Raw genomic sequence first — 15123 nt, 5'->3', positions numbered from 1 at the left:
TAAGCACTTATGCCAATGTGTCTAACTTTTGTCACATCATTACTCAAATGCCATACATAGATTTGTATCCTCTGCTACACATATGCAATGCATACATACATTACGTGTATTTGGATGTACTTGGGTTAATACATAAATATAGGCTGAAACACTGACAAAAAACAGTGCAGTTCTCCATCAGACATGAATTTTATTGGTCCATTTATTGAGAACTGTCTACATTGCTCATTTAAAAAAAAAAAAAAGGTATATATCAACACATATATAATGTGATACATATATGTATGTATACTGAGATACATATATCTATGTATATTTATAGATGACCATCTCATTACATGTATTATGTATCTGTAGAATGAATCCTTATGAATGTTAAATGTGTATGCTCGAGCAAATTACTGCATGTGAATTACCAACATCTGAAAGGAACTGATTTTGTTCCTTCTTGATTGTTTATGTTATGCAGGCACCTAACCTGAATTAAAACTGACAAGTTTGCTTTAAGAAGCTGTAATCCCCTGAGGGCCTTTCTCTGTAGGTTCCATTATGTGGGTAAGAAGCAGCCAGAGTGGTTATATTGTAGATACAGACAGATCCTATAGATTAGGTAGCTAGCTTTCTAGGGAGGTGTTTGTCATGCAGGCGGGCTGTCTGGAGGGTGAAGAAATGTCCTTTATAAAAAAAAAGTATCCATTGATCTTTCTGATGACAAGTTCCTGGTTTTTATCTGGTATCTCCCAACTGGATTACCACTTTTACAGCAGCAGTAACAGGGTGTTAGTACTGGATCCAAATACTATTGATGCTAGTCACTAGCCTTCAGTAGCCCACTACAAAATGACCTGACAACATAGATATACTTTGAATGGCCACATTTTTTGCAGGGCTTTGAAATAGGAGTGATATGGAAAATAGCTTTTTCTAGGTATATCCAGAAAAGGATTGTACATGACTGATGTCTAGAGAACAATGTTTATTTATGCTAAAGTTTTAACTCCTGTATTCATTGCTTTATTTATAGCTAAGACAAGAACACAGCCTGATGCTATATTCCAATTTTAATCAGTTCCAAATCAGATGCAAAAAAAAAAATTATCAAAAAGTGTTAAAAATCTGTTCATCATGAATTGAGATGACAATCAAAGCCATCTCATTCTTTGTTATTCTACAAATTTTAAGAGGCCTGAATCATCCCCCACATTGGTATATTCTTTCATCACTCACTGTCATCCTACACACTCTATACTGCCAACAAAATGCAGATTTATCTCCCCTTTTTGTCCTAGTGAAACTCATGTTGATGTCTGCAGTTCATTTAAGTATATGATTTGTTAGGTATGCAATAAGGATTGTTAAATACATAGTGAAGACTCCAGGAAGAGCATAGTACAGGGATAAACAAATGTTTGTCAGATATTTGTAAACTGAATGTAGAGTAAAATAATGGTTTTATGGCCAATTTAATGTTTTACAGATTAATTCTCCTACTACTTTTTAAATTTTAAAAGAATTACAGAGTATTTTTAGAAGGAACAAAACCCACCAGTGTGTTAGAATAGAATGGGACTGTACAGCACCTCAGTGTTTCATATACATACATATACACTCATTTAAGTCATTACTATTATTATACCTGAAGCTGTATCTTACCTGCTAGAGTCAGAAAATGTTTTACAAGCCCTAGGCCTGATAAAGGAAGTCCTCTTGCCTTGCTCTGGTGATTCAGGTTACTGGACCTCTCCAGAGGAGTGTTCTGGCCATCACTGAGCTGATTGATTTTGAACAATGCAGAAAATCAAGCTCCTAGTTGGGTGCAGTATCCACTAGATGCGCTTGAGCAAGGGTATCACAAGGAACTAATTCTCTGCCAAAAAGAAAACAAAATAACAAGTAAGGTTAACAGAGCACTATAATTTACTAGGAACCACCTCTCACATATGCCTTTTTACCCAGAATACACCAAGTATGTGTGTTGTTTTTTGAAGTTGTCTAGGAATTCTCCCAGCGTTCTCACAGCATCTAACCTCCAGCCATTCACAGTTGTACAGTTACAAGATGTGATCAGACCTGACTAATGGCATCATTGGTAGCGATGGGTAAGCAAATGTGTTTAGGGCAACCTATTGTCATGTTTTCACAGGAAAAGTCATCTGCACTGTTCGCTGAATATCAAATGAATGTGGGAATTCTCAAAATGTACTATTCTTACAGTATCTTTATGTGGCAAAGAATTGAGAAAAGTAACAGGAGAAGTTAGTGAAGAAAATACCTCATTTCTAATGAAGGGAAATATATTTTAACTATTAGAGGAGCATTGCAGGAAGTAATATGTTATGCCTCCTCTAGCTTCTGCAATGGCCCTTTCAGCCTGCTGAAGATACTACTTTCTTAAAATGGCCAGAGCTCTGTGAAACACAGAGGCAGTGGGCTGGGAAGATCTGTTGACTGACATGTTCCCTACCTGCTCTGTTTAATTCTCCTTTTTGGATATTGCATCATATATGCTGTATTAAATTTGAAGCCACAGTTTCTCATGTCAACCTGAACACATTCTGACCTGACACAAGGTTTAAAGATGACTCATCACAGCTGAATCTAGCCACAAAAAGCCAAAATATCACTTTTTCTGACTGCAAATTATCAACGCATCATACCTCCTTCATCAAATCACAGATTTTTTTTAAGGGAGTTTAATTTTTCTGGGAACAAGCAGTTCTGTAGATATTTGCCTGTGCAACACTTTACAAAAGCTATACTTTCTTCAGTTGTGTAGTAGTGGGCTATTTGACAATACAGTTCTGATTGATAGTTTTGTACATGCTGTAGAAATATGTGAGTCTTTATAGATACACTTTTATTAAACTGATACTAGGGAACTGATCCTCTGGAATGATTCAGATGTTCACAGCAGCAGAACTTTCTAGAACCATTTAGGGCTAAATTGAACTCGGTGAAATCTTGTGTAGCTGCAAAAATATATACATAGATTTACCTTAACAAGGCTGAGTCTTTGTACTACAAAAGACTTATAAAATACTCATGTATAAATGCCATGCAAATGCAGTTGTATGAATTCTAATAGTTAAGTGTATGTATAAATTATTTTAGATAATTTTATACTTATGTGTGAGGCTGTTTGGTTTCTGTATGACCATAGTGAAGTCTCTGTAGCACTGAAATGTTTAATTTCTGATTATTGTATTATTGCTTTTTTCCATACAGTATATTTTATTTTGAAAACTCATTCTATAACTTTTTCTCTTCCATATAATTTATTTCATAAAACATAGCAAGCCCACTCCTTTTAAGTGATTTTGTCTCTTCTGCATTTGGATAACAATGTTATTATGATACCGTATTGGAAAACAGGTTTTTGAGCTGTCATTGTACTGTCTGTTTTACCTAGATAAAGAAATAGTTCATTATGTCTGTAACACATTCCTAATATCCAGATCTTCTCTTTGGGATTTCCCGTATAGAAACACATGCTACTGATCATGACTGTTTAGGAGATACATTAAAGTGAGGTAACAAGGAGGACACAAAACATGTGTCCATTTTGTCCAGATACCTACTAATTGCAAGCAGTTGGTTAATGTCTTCTTTCTTTCTACCAGACAAGATTTCTGATAGAAAAATTGGACACACCCAGGCCTTCTGGATATATGGTAGGCTAAATTAATATGCATTATGTTTAGCTCAAGTGTGTAATTGGCTACATGGAGAAGTGCACAAGATAAGTGATTTTTCTCTAAGCCTGAAAAAAAAGTGGTTTTAAAGGAGAGGACAGTAAATAATGATTGTTGCATACATTGATCTTCAATTATAATAGTGCATTCTTATGTGCATGTCATTATAGTAGCAGTAGTTCTCAACAAGGCAGAGCTTTCATGTTGTTTCAAAAAGGAAGTTCTTACTTTCTGCCACTTCTTTATTGCTGGGGTTTTGAAGTGTTTCTCAAGCTTTTTTCTTCAGCCTGATAAAAAAAACAGTGTTATTGTCATGGGCCACTGCCAGGAACTGCTCCCAACTACTGCAACTTCAAATGGTTTGTAATGGATGCAGTGGCACTACGGCAGGTTGGCCTGGTAGGCTGTCCACTTTTAGGGTAGGTCTGGCTCTGTAAAGGTATTTCAACCCTGTAAACTTGCATGGGATCTGAAAGCCAGAGCATATATGAGATCCTCTGTGAAGAGTCATTTGAAGTTCCTGCATGCTGCTCTAGTTTAAAACTTTAGTCATCTTTGGTGGTTGGTCCAGCTGTAGAGTCTTGTAGCATCTGCTTTGCTGGAGCACATCGTTACTGAAGGAAACTGGGTACAACCATCCAAGCAGCCTGACCTGAATAAACACATATACAGATATGCCTGTTGTAAGCTGATGTTGCATCATGAATTCCAGCTGGTTTCCAAAAGTGCACATGGATTTAGCCACAGATACCATAGATACTATATCTGAGGAGTGAGGTAGAGTTTCAATGTGTTTCTTTCTCACTCTCCTTGTTAAATATATGATTGTCCTTTAGTAAAAGATGAAAGGTCATTCCTCATATCAGTGAACATCATTACATCTGACATTGTTTCTCTGAGGCATGTGAAGTCACTGTCTGTCTACTTCCCCTCTGTCTGTACTTCTGTTTGCAGGTTTGCTTGGGGAAATACTCAGAGTATAAAGGGAGCATATAGCTTTTTCCAAAGAAGGTGGAGTACTCAGGAGTTACAGTGGGCTTTTATATAGACTTATGGTAGATTACTGAGTCACTTAGGGATCAATGTATTGAAAGTTTTCTTGATGAAATGTGAAACAGGTGTGCATCTACTTGAAGTGAGAGGTAAAATGGAGACAGCGGGAATTGGGCATGTTGAAGAACAATGTTAGAGACATTATTTACTTTTTTTCTTTCATCATCGTTAATTATTTATATTCAAGTAGCATAGATAGGTTTCAGCTGATTTGGAGCATTTTCATATGGTGCTTATGATTTGGTTATCTCAAGCTCTAAGCAGGAAAGAAAGCTGTAAAAGATAAGATAGAAGTGTCTCCTCTTTTGAGATTGTCCTTAAACTCTGTAGTCTGGCTGTTTTGGTAAAAAGAAAATACCCTTTTGTCCTTCTAGATTATGCTGCCAGTGCCCAAGTTACAGATAATGAATCTGGATTAGGAATTAGTTAAGCCTTTTAGAAAGGATTTTTTTACTCCAACTCCTCCTCTCCACAGAATTTCTCCCTCATATTGCTTGCTTGAGGGTGGATTTTACTACCCAGGTATAGAACAAGAGGAATCTACTTTGTTGTTGTTTTAATTGTTGTATTTTATTTCATTTCCATAGTCAGATATAGAATGTTAAAGCAATGCCATAATTTACTGACTGCTGTTTTGTTAATGCAAATATCTTAAGAGTCTGCAGTCCAGGTGTTTGAAAGCCTTATTTTATGACTTGGTTGTTAACACTAGCAAGAGACTTAGCATGAAATTCTGTTTGCTACTGTAATGAGTAACCTATGAGGAGGGAAGCAGGGACTGGTGAAAGTTATAGGCAGGACACATTACAACAGTGAGTGGCATACTAGATTTTGAGCAAACGACAACATAAGAGCAGGGCAGAATGCAAAAAGCCAGCATGACAGACACCCTGTGGAGCAGCAAGACACCAGCACAGACTGAGCTTACAGCTCAACAAGGGTCCAGCTTGCTTCCACCATTGCAAACACAGCACAAAGGAGAGAATGGTGACTTCTTCCAGCTTTGCCTTAATTTTTATCTGATGGATTCCATCATGGCTGCATTTCACTAAACCCTTGGAAATAGATTATTTTGAGATTCACAAGTGAAAATTATAAAAGAAGTGAACTGGAGATGAAATCCACCTCTGCTACCATCATGTGTAAGTGATCCAAGACTACAACATCCTTTGACTTTTATCTCATGTTTTTGGTGTGTGAAGACAGGCTCAACTGTTCTATTGAACTATGCATCTTTATCTTTCTCTGCTATACCTGGGAAATCTATTTCCTTGGGAGGCAGCTAAACTACAACAGAAGGACAAGCCTCTACAACAACAGAAGGAGAAGCCTCTTCTATGCATGAAGAACGTTAATGAAAGGAGAACAAAAGGTGTATATAAGGAGTTTTGTGATCTCATTTTTTCCTGCCCACTCACCTACACAAGGGTGAGACAAAGTAACCTGTTTTTCCCTGTTACTTCCTACTTCATACATAGGGTTTTATAGTTTGGTCTCATTGTAAAGACTGACCCCTTAATATTTTGCTTTCTCATTTTATCAAACACCTTGTCTTTACTTTCCCCTACTTTAAGAAAATGAGAAAACTGAGAAAATAACGATTTTCTAGCTCCAAAAGTCTGTTTACTGGTTGTTTGAAGAAAGCAATGTAGTTCTATGAAGAAATAAACATCTCTCTTCTTTTTTGCTACTTTTTGATAGTGGAATTTTTCTAGATCACTGAAAGGCTTTTCACACCGAAAAATTGATGTTAGCTTAATGGTTTAGTAAGGCTTTTCTTTGAAAAATAATTTGAATTTATAAAACACTGATTTTTTTTCCCCAGACTTGGATCTTCTGATTTCAGGAGTTATCTGTAATAGATAAATGGCTAAATAGGATGTTATTATGAAGAGAAACAGCTATAGGTGCATGAAAAAATCAGTGCAGTGCTTGTCAGAAAATACGAATGATCTAGAGTGCTCTAACAGTCACATTCATCAAAGTCCTTTGTCTATGATAATATGAGTTCTGTGTCTAATTCCTCCTGCTGGAAGTACATTTGGTAGCAGGTTTTCACGTTCAGTGGAAGCTCTTGAAAATGAAATTGGTTTCCTGCAAGGCATTCATTACAATGATGTAAATCCAGAACAATTAAACTGAAGTTGATGATGCTACTCCAGATTTACATATCTATAATGGAGAATACAATCTGGCTCTGTACTTACATGAAATCCCAGCTAACATAAAATAGGTGTGAAAGAGAATACTTTTACTGTGAACTTTTATACATTTTCTCAGAAGTTTTTTCCTAAGGAACAAGTGCACATTGGTCAGGTATCAGGCAGTGGTGCTGTTGATTCTAGATTGCATGTGTATTACTCACAGATCCAGCTGATTATCCTCATTCACCCTTACTTTGGAGTCATTGTTCCCTCATGCTGAAACAGAAGCAGTTGTACCTGGAGGGGATGCAGGACTCTGTCCAACTGGCTTTAGTGGCTGAACATCTGTTCAGACAACAGAGAAAGCTATCAAGTGCATCTGCAATCAGTGAGGTAAGGTGTATGAAATTACTACTTCCCCCCCTGTTTACAGCCAAAAATTTTTTATAACTTGACAGCCTGGGAGCCCAAGTCTGTATCTTTCAGGCAAATTCCTGTTGACTTCAACCAGTATTTGTTCTTGACAGATACCTTTGTATCCAATGAGTATATTCAACCCCAACTCTTACTTTTTTTTTTTTTGGTTTTCTTTTATCCTTAGGAAGGAAACTGTGTTGAAGTCCTACCAGATCATATTGTTCACTGCAGCTTTTTCTTCTCCTTCGGTTATCACATATGCAGCTCTTCTACCAACTATAAAAAGACTCAGAGCAAGTCTTGCTTTTGGAAGATCAAATACTATTTTATGGTAAATTGAGCAAGATATAATGAGACAGCAATAATTGCTACCTACTGCAATTGTACTTAGTCTTAATATTGTTTACAGTTAATGAACTGCCATTTTTATATTTTGCAGATGCAGAGGTTGAAGAGCTGATCCTCAAAAATAATCTGTGATGAATGGCTTGATAATTGGCCTCTTTCTACACAAGTTACACTCCTCCAAAACTATATTGTTATTCAAGAAGCTGATAATCCCAAAATGTTACCCCTAATTTTTTCTTCTGATATTGATTTATTTTCTGTATACCAAGACAGCTGCTGACAAAAGGGAGGAAAGAAGTAAAAGATTTCTCTTTTTCTTTTATTACTTTTATAACAACATATTGCTGAGGTTTTAAAATAAATATATTTTTATTATTTGTCATACAGACATCTCTCTTTCTAATTTTGTTTTTGTTGTAGAATGAATGCCAGAAGTCAAATTTCTTGCTGAATACTCGATACACCTTTAAACTGTACTTTTGTGCACTCTCCATTTTCCCTCTATAGTAATTGCTGGGAATAATTAGGGACACTCGAACACTGAATGCTTTTTATTAGGTTACTTAATTATTCATGTAACTGAATTTGAAGGTGATGTGAGCACTGAATAGGTAATTTTTTAATAGAAGAAGAAAGGAAAAGTAGAATTCTACTTTAAACCTATTTAACTGTTCTGTTCTCTTTCATCTTTTTGTTGCTAGTCTTTTAACCATCCTTTGCTGCTTCAGCTTTTTCTTTTAATTCTTCTCTGTTCTCCTCCATCTGCTTCCAAATAATCCCAGGAAGACATAGCTGACATTTATTTTTTTTAGGAACAACATGCTAGGTGTACATAATAACATCAATTACCAGAAAAGAGTACTGTAAGGAATCACCTCAATTACTGAGTCCAGTCCTCTGGAAATGACAAGCTAGGTAGTGGACATTTACTCCAAGAGGATCTGCAACAGTTCAGCTCACTAAATGTTGCAACATTCATGAACTTCTGATTAATAAACTTCAGCCTTATAGGAAACAACAATTGTACAGCTATTATATGCCACAGGAAAAAAGTGAGATACTGGAATCATCGTTGATGTCCTAGATCCCTGCAACAACAAGGGATTTGCTAGGTGGATTTCCCAGATGGTCTCTAGCAGTATCTTATTCCCTGCAGAAGAGGGAGTAAAAAAGAGCAACCTCCAGTAATCCCTGTCAGGCTGCTTGAGGTTTTATCTGCCATATGTTTCATTAAAACATCCTGCCTTGTATTTCACCACTAAAAGTGACTGATTTTGAACACTTCAATGAAACAATAAAAAAAGCAGCATCTACAGTAGTTATTGAGGCAGGGAGGGGATGGTTATGTAGTTAAGCATTGAAAACTGTGATGTGTGCTATGTCTATTAAACAGTTGAAAGACAGCAATGAAATAATTTTGCAAAATTACAGGTAATGAATAAGCCATTGATTGTTACAAATATTACAGAACAGTTTTCCTGTGTGATCAGCAAAAGATCCTGGAAACTAGTATTTGAGAATGGTGTAAGCAGTTGACATTTACTTTTCACTGGGCACTGATGAAAGAGTATAAAAACTTCAGCAAATATGAAAATATGCAGCTGAAGGTAGGGGTCTGTAACTGATGTGGGTTTTCATTCCACCCATATAAGATTTTAGTACTGGATAAATTCCATGTGCATCTGTACAGTTTTTACTAAGCTGCTGCTTCTTGGAGCTCACAGTGTTTTTATGAAATTCTGTGGCTGTTGCTTGGATCTTGACATGGTACAATGGAATATTTCCCATATATATAGTTGCTTCTTCTCATCAGCTGCTTTTGTCACAGACTGGCATTCTCAATGTCCCTTCACACCCATTTAGTCTATGTTATCTTAACTCTTCTTATCACGAATACACCATGAGCTACTCACTGGATCTGATGGGTAACAATATATGCTGTTCTCTTCAACTACATACGTACATACACACACTTCCAAAAAATGTATATATTTAAAAATATATTTGTATATATTTCTGCTTGTCTGATTAGAACAGTCATATGCAGTGACCATGACCCAAAGTTGTTGGAATCATACAGATAAATCGGGAACATACAAAGAGCTCGTATCTCTTGTTGTTGAGGCACCTGCACCCCATTTATATTTGAGTAGAGGTCATGAAGAAATGTGTTTCCTCCTCTTGTATCTCCCATGGTATTTGGGAATTATCTGACTCCATCAGAGAGACCCCTTGAAGAACTATTCAAAATTTCTGCCCTGTGCCTTCTGCCATTGAGCTGCTCGGCTGTGTAATTTCAGGATGGATAAAAGCCTGCATGAAAAGCAGGGAAAGGTAAGTTGGTTTCCTTGGAGTTTACCATGAAGATAAGTGCAATATGGCCTGCTCTTAGTCCTCAGAATTATACTATTAGCTCTATATCAGCCCTCAAAAAGACACATGGATATTTTTGGTCCTTTTGTACTGAGTCAGTGATACATAAGCTTTTTTTAAGACCCCCTCTGAATGCATGCATCTTTGTCTTGCTCTGTACAGTTAGTCACATGCTCTTAAAAAATCTTTTGCAGATGGAACCCCGTGGGACTGGACCTGTAACAAAAACTGTATTAAATGACTAAAATAAAAATTTTAAAAATTCCTGTATCCCCGAGTGTGTTGCTTAGAGACAGTATCTGTTTTCAGTGGAAGTCAGATGAGCCTGGGGCATGTGTGCCACCTCGTACTCTCCTGACTCAGCCAGGAGAGGGAGAGATGGAGAAACGATATTCTGGCATCTTTTGGAATATGCTCCTTGTGTCAATTGTGCCTTAAAGGTGACTGTCTCACAAGGTTGATGCGTCTGTATCTTTCACTAGATGCTTTTTAAAATCCACCTCTATGCATACTCATGCAATTAAGTGTCCATGCTGCCTTCAGGGAACATGTAATATACAGCTTTATGCAATATTGAGAAAAGATATTGGAAGCCATAGTGGATTTTGAATAAGTGACAAAATAAGGAGCTGAAAAACTTGCTACACAAAGAAGGAATTACCTTGTTAGAGATAAAGCAGTGTTGATTTCATCACATATCTCACTGATCCTTACCAATTAACAGATTGTCTTTTATTTTGGATGACTAAGTTATGAAAAGACTCAGCAGATGATTTTTTTTTTTTTTAAGTTAGGTTGGAATGGAGAGAAAACATTTTTACAATGATTGTATTCAACCATTCATAAGAAAGTTATTAATTATTGCACAAAACATTCTACGCAAGGTAGTTGTTATTTTTATATGCAAGTTATTTGGCATAACTGTGTTATTTAGGAGAACGGTGACAACTCTTTTGTTCTGTTCAGGAGTTACCAGGTGATGTTCTACAGTGCAGGCATTTTTTTCTGAGCTTAACATCTATGAATCTGCATAAATGTCCCGAATACTTAAAGAGCCAAAAAAGCTTTTAGCCTTTCAGACTGCCAGTTCCCTGGCATGGGCTTTTGAAAAACCTGGCCTAGATGTCTATATTTCATAGTCTTTGGTACTTAGCCCTGAATACATCTGGTTTGGGATTTAAGATCCTGGACAGGATATTTATTTTCACTGCACTCGCTATGCCAGTTCAAGATCATTCTTAATATAAGAGGTAAGTAGTTTTTTAAGATGATCTCTAAACTCTGTTGAGATCACTTTTTATCTTCCTTAGTTTTCCCTTTTGTTAATAGGAAGTTGGTGGGAAGTATGGTGCTTTGCTTTTGCTCTGTTCCATTTTATTTTATTTTATTTTATTCATATTTAATGCTCATTTTAAAATGAACTGTTTGGCTCCACATTTTATTATCTTTACTTAGTCAAGAGTTATGTGCTATACCTGTATATGATGCTGCAGTGTTTCTTTTTACATTTGTCATTTAATATCCATAATTCATATTTTTAATTCAAGTTTTAGGATCTACTGTTTCTAATTAAATAATACTGTGCATAATAACTTTATTCAACATGAATGATGTATTTATAACTTTACCAATATGTTAGTTGCCAGAGGTTCCTATATCTTAATTCTTTGAGTTTACATAGGATGCATGGAATTCTGAAAACGTAAGTAAAAATTAATCAGCTTAACACTGGATTGGCCCCGTGAGTCAGGCATATTCCATCACTGTCTATTGATTAATAAATACAGGCAAGACATAATTTATTAACTTTCTGAAAGCCAAACAATTTGTAGGAAAGCTGGAGAAGTAATTTCTTTCTGTTGTGCTATACCTGAACATTAATCACAGTACTAATCTGTATCTCCAGACATTACTGTTCAGTTAAGGTAAAGAAGCAGAGTCAACTTAAATTGAATAGGCATTGAAAAGTTTCCTCTGGTTTTATTAGCATAGCTAAAATTCAGAGCAGTTTTAAAACATGTCTGGTTTAATTTGTGCTTTGCTGGAACCATGACGATGACAATTTCACTCTTTCTCAATCCAGCTTTCATCATGAAAGTGTATATGTGTATACACAAGAGATCCTGTGAACTACATTGGTAATATGAATGGGAATAAACCTTAGCTGCCTTAAAGTTATATGCATACCTGAAATTTACTATTGTAGCTTCCCTATATAGTGTATTTACATAGTCCAGATGTTAGAAGCTGTGGCAGTTCATCCTGGTTTTAGGTAGCAGAATGGGATTCAGTTGCATAGAGATGGGCATTTGGTACCTTTGTAGGGACCCTGTGGTAATCTGTGCCCAGTGTACACCTCTCTAGAAGGATGTGTCTCTTACACTGGCCTTGTGTCATATTTCTCAGCACTCTACAGTGCTCCTGTTCTATCCTAAAATACCAGTGGGGTTCACTTGCCTTTCACCAAGTCATCTGGTTCCCTTTCAGACTGTTTTGCCCATCCACATAGGCTTCTTTTTTGACAGTTGAGTTGCTGTGAACTGCAGTTAATTCCACTTACACTGATGCTGTAGTTTATATATTTTTTTAATTCCTGGGGACAGGGGAGCAACATTTGGCCTCTGAACTTCTTTAAATGGGTCTCCAAGCATGAACGTGACACTAGCCTCGCAGAGTTGAAATGAATGCAGCCATTAATTTGCTGATTGGATCGTTAATTGAAGTAAGTCATGAATATGCAGCCAAAAATGAGAACTGCAGGATGATGAAACTGTAGAAGTGTCAGAATAATTGTCTGAAGCTGTGTAGCAGTGTGATTACTTCTGCTTAATTGTAAAGAAAAGTCAAAATAATAGCTCAAATCACTAAAGCACAGGGATTTAAATCTAGATTTTCAATTTATGTACAAAATATGAGTGTGAGTGTGCATTGTGTACCTGTAGCAAGCAAGTTGTTTAACTTCCTCCTCAGATAACTAATTTTTTACATACAATCCTTGTTTCACAGTGCTGGTATATATAGCTTGCTTGGCTGAGTGCTCTCCCAGTTGCTAAATTCACATCCAGCTTAATAGGCCTATGTACTTGCCATGTGTTTCTGGCAAGTGCTCTTGACAGCATGCCTTCATACACACCTTTAAAATACAGATTCTTTTACCAGAAGCCCATTTTCTGAAACTTATCTGCTTCAGCCACCAAAGCCTTACACATACCACTTTATTGGTGTTACAGCAGCTGGGCATTGTGTTTACAATTCATTGTTTTTTGGGCTATTGTTAACTGAGATGTAACATAGAAAACATAAAAAGATTGAAAATGTAAGAGTTTTTAAAATTTTAAATAGAAAGGAATAAACAGAGCTGAGGGCAAAATTTTACATCTTCTAGTGTTCCATCTCTTGTGGTGCTCTGCAAAGTTGTTCTGCTGTGGGTCTGAGGCTGAGTGTGCAATAGCTTCCTTCTTCCTTCCTTCTTTGAAATGGCTTTGTCACCAGGACATGACATTGCCAGAGCCATGCAGCCATTTTGGGCCCTCACCTAATCTGCCCATTCACCCTAATTGGGATAAATGACTTCTTATCTTATTACCTCTTGTCTCTTGTGTTGTTGAGAACTCTTCCTCGATCAGCCTTGCAAATTAATTTCAGTTTACTATGTTGTATTCTGCTACATAATTAGATATTGAGGGAATTCAGCTTGAAAAGTGGTTCCACTCTGGTGATCTTCTCTTCATACAGGATTATCCCAACAGATGATCTAATGAATTTTAGTATCCCTTCTTATGTTTGTGCCACAGCATAAGTTTTTTGTTGCTTCTGCTACAAAATATGAAGGCAAAAGCCAACAGAGGAGTCAGAAAGCTGCCCAGGTCACAGACTGAGTTTTACACTCCCTTAGTTCAGCGACATTTCATTTGCCTTATTAATTTCAGCAAAAATAAAAGCTCAGACAGACTATTTGTTGACTGGAGTAAGTGGTGAGATTAGCAAGAAGACATTCCCTATCTGATGTTGGGAGCACAGATTTCAGATCATTGCTTTACATTTAAGAAAGTATCAAAAGAGGGAAAATTTCTGAAACTGTGGAGAAAACTGTAATGTTATGGAAGCTTTTATTTAGCAAAAAGCATGCAAGTTGAAATTAATTGTATTTTCACAAAGTAGTTTTAGTGTAGAATTTGTTGAAAATGGGACTAGATTGGGTGTAACAGTAGTTTCATATGGTACTTTTGAAGAAGCTGTTCCAAAAGTTTTTCTAAGGAGAGAACAAGGAAGGAAATGACCGTGCATGAAGCAGTTCAAAAGCAAAACTGGCAGCAGATCACTGAAGGGAACTATTTTTGCAAGTGTCATGTCAGTACTTAGAGTAGATTTGATCACCAGCACTGTCGGGACTGCAGCAGGAGCAAAGCTCCTCTGTAAGAGAATGCCATCAGGGAGCTAAGTGGTGTCCATGACAGCTCCCTCTCTGATGCAGACATAGCCCCACAGCACCCCACTGCTGCTGGCAGTAGCAGGTCCCATTGACAGCCCAGTCACCAGGGGATAAGCAGGACCAGCTCAGTGCAGGAAGGACAGGCAGCAAGCCAGGAGCAGCCTGGGACTGCTCTGGCTCTCGCTTGCCCGCATGATAGCTCAGCTTCAAGTGGGGCTCCTGGGATACAGAAGTGGAGATTCCAGGAGAGGTGGCCAGAAAAAATAAGGCCCAATGGTTCACTCAAGGTCCTGATAAGGGTGTGAATTAATGATGCAAAATATAAGGGGGCTTTAAGTGGCAGTGGTAAAAAATGAAATGTTGCCTTCAGAGCCCATTCCTATCTCACATGGGGGAACTTGTGTTAACTCTGCAAGGGCAAATTTCCATGGGCTGTGGTCAGGCTACGACCAGCTATCTTTCACAATAGAGATGTTTACTTCTGTCTTTGGTGGAAAAGGAGAATCCAAGATACGGAAAAGCAAAAGGACTGCATTGAATTTCAAAAATTAACGGGCCTCACTAATCCTATCCTAAGGCCTTTCATCCTTCCAGAAAAGCAACATGTACTTACCTTGAATTAGTTAATTGAGGGCAGTGCAGTTTTCAGTGATCAGAGCAGGTG

General features: G+C 37.1%; 1 protein-coding gene across 4 annotated transcripts in view; it reads left to right on the top strand.

Annotated features, from left to right (window-relative positions):
- NOL4 (nucleolar protein 4) overlaps window positions 1–15123 on the top strand; it is a 201266-nt gene that overhangs the window by 123165 nt on the left and 62978 nt on the right. The window lies entirely within an intron of this gene.

Source organism: Apus apus, chromosome 2 (assembly GCF_020740795.1).
Source record: "Apus apus isolate bApuApu2 chromosome 2, bApuApu2.pri.cur, whole genome shotgun sequence".
In the NCBI taxonomy this organism is placed as follows: domain Eukaryota; kingdom Metazoa; phylum Chordata; class Aves; order Apodiformes; family Apodidae; genus Apus; species Apus apus.
Note: the sequence above shows the minus strand (reverse complement) of the source record. Positions and strands in the feature narration are given on the sequence as shown.